Genomic DNA, 8929 nt, shown 5'->3' with positions numbered 1-8929 from the left:
AGATGATTAGCCGTGCTGTGACAGAGCATTTGGACCATTTTCACTGAGAGGATGGGATGTAGCTATCAACAAGGGTGATGCCTCCAGACGATTAGCCGTGCAGTGACAGTGCATAGGACCATTTTCCCGAGAGGATTAAAAGTAGCCATTGATGATGGTGATGCCCTACATACAGCTTGCCATGGAAAGGAGTAAGAAGGATTGGATGAATGTAATAAGAAAGTAGAGATTCGAAAGGTTTCTAGCATCTCCACACGCCTATCTGAAATTCCCACTATTGATTTACATAAGTATTTCTATACCTTTTTATTTTCTATTTATTATTAATTTTCGAAACCCATAACCATTTAATCTGCTTAACTGAGATTTACAAGGTGACCATAGCTTGCTTCATACCAACAATCTCTGTGGGATCGACCCTTACTCACGTAAGATATTACTTGGATGGTAATGAGCAATCTACTTTCATTGATGATGTACTTTTGGTATGTGGTTTGAAGCACAATCTTTTGAGTATAAGTCAGCTGTGTGATTTAGGATATTTAGTGACTTTAAAAAGATCTGAATGATGTGTTGTGAATGAAAAGATAAATGAATTGATGCTTGTTGCCAAGCGTTTTAATAATATGTATGGACTTACTCGTGATGAACTAAAGGATCAAAATGTAGCTTGTCTTCACTCTAAAGAATCTAAAAAGTGGTTATGGCACAAGAGATTGGGCCATGCAAGTATGTTTCAAATAAACAAACTTGTAAAGAAAGAATTAGTAAGAGGTCTTCTGTTGATAAAGTTTGACAAAGACATCACTTGTGATGCTTGCCAAATGGGAAAACAAACAAAAAGTTCTTTTAAACCAAAGGAAGACATCTCTACTAAAAGACCACTTGAGTTGCTACACATTGATTTATTTGGTCCAACAAGAACTTAAAGCCTAGGTGGTAAATATTATGGTTTAGTAATTGTGGATGACTATACTAGATTTGGTTGGATTTTATTTCTTGCACACAAAAATGAAGCCTTTTCGGCCTTTGAACCTTTTTGTAAGAAAATTCAAAATGAAAAGGATTTGAAAATCTCTTCTATAAGAAGTGATCATGGAACTAAATTTGAAAATAATTTATTTGAATCATTTTGTGAGGAATTTGGAATATCTCACAACTTTTCTTGTCCAAGGACACCACAACAAAATGGTGTGGTGGAAAGGAGAAATAGAAGCATATAAGAGATGACAAGAGCTATGCTTTGTGAGAGCAATGTTCCAAAATTCCTTTGGGCTGAAGCGGTCAACACGGATTGCCATATTTTGAATAGAACAATCATAAGGAAATTTTTGAAGAAAACCCCTTATGAACTTTGGAAAGGTTACCCACCAAACTTAGACTACTTACACATCTTTGGATGCAAATGTTTTATTTTAAATAACAAGGATAATTTCGGTAAATTTGATCCAAAGGCTTATGAGTGTTTGTTTGTAGGATATTCCACAACTAATAAAGCATATAGGATTTATCATCAAGATGCTAGGATTATTGAGGAGTCCATACATGTTACATTTTGTGATACTAACTTGGTGCAAAGCTTTTTAGAAGATTGTGATGCAGAAAATCAAGCTCAAAAGGAAATTAAAACTGGGCAAAATCAAGAAAATGGAAATTCTGCTCAACCTGATCCAAAAACTGCAGTTGCTAAAAATTCGAGAGACAATTCTACTTTGTCTCATGAATCTGAGGGAGATCCTGAAGACAGCAGCACCCAAAATTCCTTGGTAACTGAATCTGCCTCCAAGTCCATCAGACCTCGGGAATGGAGATTCTTGAAGAATTATTTAGAGGAATTTGTCATGGGGGACGTCTCACAAAGGGTTAGAACTCAGTCATCCACTAGAAAGACAAATAAAGGATCAAACATTGCCCTTCTCTCACCAATAGAGTCTCAAAATGTGAAGAAAGTCCTCAGTGATCCTTCTTGGATTAAAGCAATAGAGGATGAGCTTCTTGAGTTTGAGAAGAACCAAGTGTGGACTTTGGTTCCAAGGCCGAGTGGAAAGAAAGTGACCGGCACCAAGTGGATATTTCGGAATAAGTTAGGAGAAGATGGTAACATTGCAAGAAACAAGGCAAGGCTTGTGGCACAAGGATATGACCAAGAAGAATGAATAGACTTTGATGAATCCTTTGCCCCTATTGCCCGGATGGAAGCCATAAGACTTCTCTTAGCCTATGCTGCATTTTGTTGTTTTAAATTATATCAAATGGATGTGAAATGTGCATTTTTAAATGGTGTGATAGATAGAGAAGTGTATGTGGAACAGCCACCTGGTTTTGAAAATAAAGAGCATTCTGATCATGTTTTCAAATTATCTAAACCTCTCTATGGTTTAAGACAAGCTCCTAGAGCTTGGTATGAGAGACTTAGCTCTTTTCTTTTGAAAAATAGTTTTCAAAGAGGGACCACAGACACAACTCTATTTATCAAGAATTCTAATGATTCTTTTATTCTAGTCCAAATATATCTTGATGACATTATTTTTGGATCAGCAAATGAATCCCTTTGTTCTGAATTTGAAAAACTCATGACAAGTGAATTTGACATGAGTATGATGGGTGAACTTAATTTTTTCCTTGGGCTGCAAATTAAACAAACTAAAAATGGTATTTTCATTCATCAAGAGAAGTATGCCAAGGAATTAGTTAAGAAATTTGGTATGAAAAATGTCAAACCCATGGGAATTCCCATGCACCCTAATTCTAAATTAGATAAGGGAGAAATTGAGAAAGATGTAGATGAGACTAAGTATAGAGGAATGATTGGCTCTCTTATGTACTTAACATCCTCTAGACCCGACATTGTGCAAAGTGTTGGATTGTGTTCAAGATTCAAATCCAAACCTAAAGAGTCACATCTTTCTGCAGTTAAAAGGATCATTAGATATGTTCATGACACATCCAATTTTGGTCTTTGGTATCCCAAGATTGATGATTTTTCTGCAGTTGGTTATTGTGATGCAGATTTTGCTGGTGATAGAAAGCTATTGCTAAAAGAGCACCGCGTGAAAAGATCCATAAACTTCCAGGATATCCTAGACCATCAACTCGCTCTCAAGACAACACTTTCACTCCCTCACTTTCTCCTCCTACTTCTCCTTCTCGCACTGCTCCCATGGCGCGGACCAAAACCATGCCACGTTTTCCAGTCCCTGCCAAGCCGACGCCACCGCCTAAGGCAGCGCTAACCAAACCAACTTCCTCGAAACTTAGTTCATCCAAGGGTAAGCGTCCTGCTATTGAAGACCCTGTTCCTGAGACAGCAAAATCTAAGCCAAGGTTTGTTCCTGTGCGTTCACAAAGAGGTAACCCTCATCTCCCTCTCAAATCTGTTAGAGAACCCGACATTGATCCTTTTGCTCACAAATCACACTTTATCACATCTCAATCAAACTATAACCCTCATCGTTTCAAATCTGTCATGAACCACGACTTTTATGACGGAGTTATTAAGTATCGTACTCTGTGTCCCTCTTTTCTTGTGGATTTACCTAGCTTGAAAAAGAAAGGATTCCCTTTTGTTGAAAATTTGGAATTTTTAGACTGGAATCACCTTTTCAAAATCAAAAAACCTGTGTATCCTCTGTTAGTCAAAGAATTTTATGCAAATATGACTTACCATGAAGGAAGTGTGCACTCTTATGTTAAGGACAGAGACATTATTTTAAATAATGAAACTATCAGTGATTCTTTGAAGTACACTGATATTGGGCCGTGTGCTTATACATCTGTAAAGTGGGATGAAGGAGTTGGTATCTCTTTTCATGATGCTTTGGCTCACATCTGTGAACATGTTTCCTTAATTAACGGCATCATACCCACTCACAAAGCCCTAAGATATGAACGTGCTCAATTACACAGAATTGTCAACCACATCTTACTTCCTCAAAGTGGTTCATATCAAAGGGTTTCTTACACGGACACACTTGTTTTGTATGCCCTAATCACTAAAACAGAAATCTCTGTTGCCTATTTGATGGCTAGATACATGTTTGATTCTGTGAGAAGTGAGAAAGATAAAGCACTACCTTATGGCATGTTTTTAACTTGCATATTTGAACATTTTGGTGTTGACCTGTCAAATGAGGATTATGAAAACAGACATTCATACCTAAAAGGGGTGGTTCAGTGAAACAGCAAAAAGTACCAACTCGATCTGAGAGAGTGGTTCTAGATGATAATGATGATGATGAGTTCATTCCAGATGACTCTCCTCCTCCTTCCACCGAGGGTACTTCCATCTCTACTGGAAAGTAATCTGCTCTGCTAAATGTAATCAAGGATGTGGTCCAGGAGTTTGTCTCCCAATCAAATCATATGATTGCCATGAGTAAGGAACAAAGGAAGGTAGCTAGCAAGCATGAGAATTTTCTTCGAAAATCAAGGGATAGAGTGGCTGTATTTATCAAGTTCATTGATAACCTGAACCAGGATGGAGATCGGGCCACTGAAGATGAGGAAGAGGCTGTTTCGAAGGGAAATGATTCTGATGCCTAAGTTTTGTCTCATGAATACTGCTGCTGCTGTGGTCTCATTTTGTCTTATGAACTCTGCTTAATTTGCTACTTTTGAACTGTTTTATCTCAGATGACTGTAATAACTCTAAACACTATTGCTTTATTAGAATAGTTAAAACTTTGGACTATGATCTAACCTTTTCTTACAGGGATTAAGGTGCTATTTTTCTTGACTTTACTTATTTTCCACCCTTGATGACAAAAAGGGGGAGTATATTAGGTGCAATTCTGGAATACTGAATGCAAAATTGACTGAAGTTGCTTTTGATTACTGTTTTTCTGGATTTAAGTTGCTTTTGATTACTGTTCTTGTGGATTTAGTTTAACTGCTGCAGATTTTAATAATCTTGACTTGCAAATGTTTGCAAATATTGTGAATAAGGTTGGAAACTTACTTTATGATATGTTGCTATCTTGACCCTAACCCTGATGTGTTAAAGCTTTTTTGGGCAATTAAAACTGTCTCTGTTTGCTGCATTTTCGGTTAGTATATAACATCTGTTTGGCTCTACATAAGCATATGTAAACAGGAACAAAGAGGAAAGCATAAATCCAGGGGGAGCTAATTCTGAAAAGGAAAGGGGGAGCAACATAAAAGCAAATAACAAAAATCAAAGGGAGTTTCTAAATCTACTCAAACTTGTTTCCTTTTGATTATTGCTTAAAAATCATGTTTGTCATCAAGGGGGAGATTGTTGAGTTAAGAAATTAACCAAATTAATTAGTGATGACAAACATTATTTTTGGACAAAATAAATAACTAGTGTTGATTAATTATAATTACTTATTGTTGCAGGCCAAAATTCAAACAGCCCAAATGGAATGAAAAGCAATCAGTAAGATTGGTGGATGGTCAAACAAACAAAGCCCAAAAGAAACAAAGCCAAAATCAAACGGGTTGCTTAATGGATGTCTGATCCAAGCCCGAGTTGATTTTAATTCCCTCTAAACTTGATCTCACATCACAAGCAACGTTCTTCTCCTCTCTGACCAAGTCAAATCACAAATTCAGAAAAGTGAAAAAGAGAAAGAGAAAGCTTCTTCCATAAGCTTATCACCAAAGAAGTAAGAAAGAGAAAGATTAAGCTTGAAAGGCAGATATCAAATCATCCAGTTCAAACCAAATCAAGCTTAGGTTAAAGATGACCCATTTCCTCTTGCATGCATCAGATCTTCTTCTCTTCTTCCCAACTCTCTGCTCTATTCGAAATGGGATACAAAGGAAAGCTAGTTTCTGTTCTTCTCTACTGTGTATCCACGGTCTTAAACATGACTTGGGGACCAAGTTGGTTTTCAAGGGCTCAGATTGAATTGACCATTGGAAGATTTCTATGGTTGCTGTTTTATGGCTTTTAGTCAAGATGAAGAAGTCAGAAGCAAAGTTTCTAATATGGGGATTAAGGAGAAAAAGTGAATCTGTGGGTTGGTAAAGCTCAAGGCTGTTGACCTTGGAAGAAGAACCAAGGAACATGCAAGGAGATAAAAGAAGCTTGCTGTTCATTTAGAAGGTAAGGAGAGATAACCAGAGTATTAAGGTTATGTTCTGAGAAGTGTTCTTTGAGAGAGTTCAACTAACTGGACAGTGTAACCTAATCAAAGGTGCATTCCGCCAGTATGAAGAACTGAATCAGAGGCTTGCTAATCTGGTTTTTGCATAGCACAAAGGCTGTTGATGAAGTCAATCTCCTTCATGTTTTACTGATTGTAATGTACTTTTCTAAGTTTATCTTTTTGTAATTTCTTGTGAGAAAAGACATTGTGAGAAAGCTCAAGTAAAATCCATGAGTGGAAAAAGGCTGAGTGATACACTTGAGAGAAAAGCCTAGAGTTATTTTCTGATTTCTTTAGGTTGGTCAAGTGTCTTGTATCTTGTACCTGTTTGGTATCCCTTTCTTAGTTGGGTTAGCACTAAGAGTGAATAGTTAGGTGTTAGCATAGCCAATGTCAAGTTAGGTTAGAACTTGAGTGTGAAATCGGTGTATGTAATACTTTTAACTATAGTGAAAATTGCTCCATTGTTGTGGAGGAGACTGGACGTAGGTTGCATAGCACATGGCAACCGAACCAGGATACATGCTGGTGTTAGCTTCTCTCTTCTCTGCTGTGTTCTATTTTTCTGATATTCATGAGACAAAAATAAACTGTCTCATAAATTTTCGCTGCTGAGTACAAACAGAAGCAAATTTAAAAGTTTTGTTTAAAAAAGGGTTATAACAACTACGAAAAAGAAGGCATAGATTCAACTCTCTTCTCTAAGCCTACCACAACCTTCAAAAAAATAGTTTGATATTATAACAACATATGTACTAAATTTTAAAATTTATTACTCAAAAAAATTATAAACAAAATATGCACTAAAAAATAAAATGTATAATAAAATTAGTGTACAACTTTAGAATAGAAAATTAATAGTAAAAAAGGACTCTACATAATTGCAGTTTAAAATAATTCTGAATATAATAAAAATACTTTGGTTCTTTAAAAAGATGATAATTTTGTAATAAAATTATCGTTAATTATTTATTATTTTAAAATGCAATACCTTATTTGTAACATGGACAGTTTTCAAAAGATAAAAAATTAATTAATTTGGTATTGATTTTAGTAAATTAAAAAGGGTTGCAATATATTTCATTCATTTGGACATAGTTAAACTCGATTTAGTTTGATCTGAGCTTACTTATTTATTTTCATGTTTCCAGAGAGTTACATCCAATTCTAAACATATACAATCAAACTTAAAACATAGTTCACTATTAGATATAATTAAATAATAAGGAATACAAAAATAATTTAGGATTAATATTTCACATACAACAAAGATAATCGGAAAAAAAAAAAGTCAAAAGAGTCAATGATATAAGAAGTTAAAATCAATTCCTCTTTTCACCTTAAATACAACATAAATAATCGAAAAAACAAAAAGGGCTACAACATGTATCTTGGTTCATCTTAGAATAGAGTATATTTTTTATTAATATTTTAATAAAAAATTTCATAAACATTATGTAATTAACCAAAAAATTATTTCAAGATAATTAGGTGCTTATTTCATATATTGTTATATATACTCAGTGGAGTGAGTATTAATTAATACTCAGTAGAAGAACACAACAAAAACACATAAAAATGAAATAAATTATTTAACAAAATATTAAAATAAGAATGATTTAAGATTTATATTTTTAACTAAAAAATGAAGACATTCATACTAATTCAATATGTCACATAATATCAAAATTCATTAATAATTGACTATTACATAAAAATAAATAGTAAGGAATATTAAATATTAGTGATGAAAGAAATATGATAAATATGGGGTATATTATTATGACAAACTAAAAATTTGATGAAATATAAAGGAGACTACAAATTTACAAATAAATCATTACTCACTTTATTTATGTAGGTGAAAGATACCAAAAGTGTTAGAAAATTAAAAATAAATTTCAAAAAATTTATCGCTTCAATGAAATCTTTTCAAAAATTTTAGAATAAAAAATAATTTAAGATTATTATATTCATAACAATAAGGATTAGGAGCAAAATTAAAAACACAACGCTCAGAAATAAGGATTAGGAGCATGGGACCAGTTATTTGCCAAAAATATTTTAACTGTGTCATGATGAATGCATATTAGGCACATTATTATGATCTAAATTGGAAAATCATTAAGATAAAGTTCAGATTTTCTTGGTAGTTTTACATTTGTGACACTCGATCATAGTGAACTAGCTTAAAGCTCATGTGATTAATGATCTAACATCTATTTGCTATCATGAACTATGTTTCTCTTTCTATGTTAGGTGGTACGTATCCCAGCCATAGGAAAAGCAAAAGATATAGATGTTACTGGAGCATGAGACCTTTTTACTAGTGGATTTTGTATGAAATGGTGAAGGGTATGTCCCTTGAAGAATGTTGCAAAATAGGTGCATGTAGTGGCGGATTTGTTACCCGCTCTCTTGGTGGTGAGGTGACATTAGAGAATTGGCAATGGCTATACAAGCAAATGCAGATAAGAGATCTTTACATATGAAAAGTTTCAGGAACAATATGGAAAAATTCTAAGAAAATGATGCCAAATTGAATACCTGCTATTTACTACAAAACATTTTTTTAAATTACAGATCAAGTTTATAGTAATTATTGACATAACTGATAACATACAAATTTGCAAATGTATCATAATCAGATCCTAGAACTAAAATGCCATAAACTTCAATTGCATTTGTATAGATATTAGATACCAACATCAAAATCCAAAATAATGGTCAAGCTTTTTTTCTTTATTTAATTGTTTGACTTTCTTAATAACATTTTCTACTGAAGCAAAGAAACAACAAAAACAACCTCCATAGCT

This window comes from Arachis duranensis, chromosome 6 (genome assembly GCF_000817695.3).
Source record: "Arachis duranensis cultivar V14167 chromosome 6, aradu.V14167.gnm2.J7QH, whole genome shotgun sequence".
In the NCBI taxonomy this organism is placed as follows: domain Eukaryota; kingdom Viridiplantae; phylum Streptophyta; class Magnoliopsida; order Fabales; family Fabaceae; genus Arachis; species Arachis duranensis.
This window is presented reverse-complemented; position numbering follows the sequence as displayed.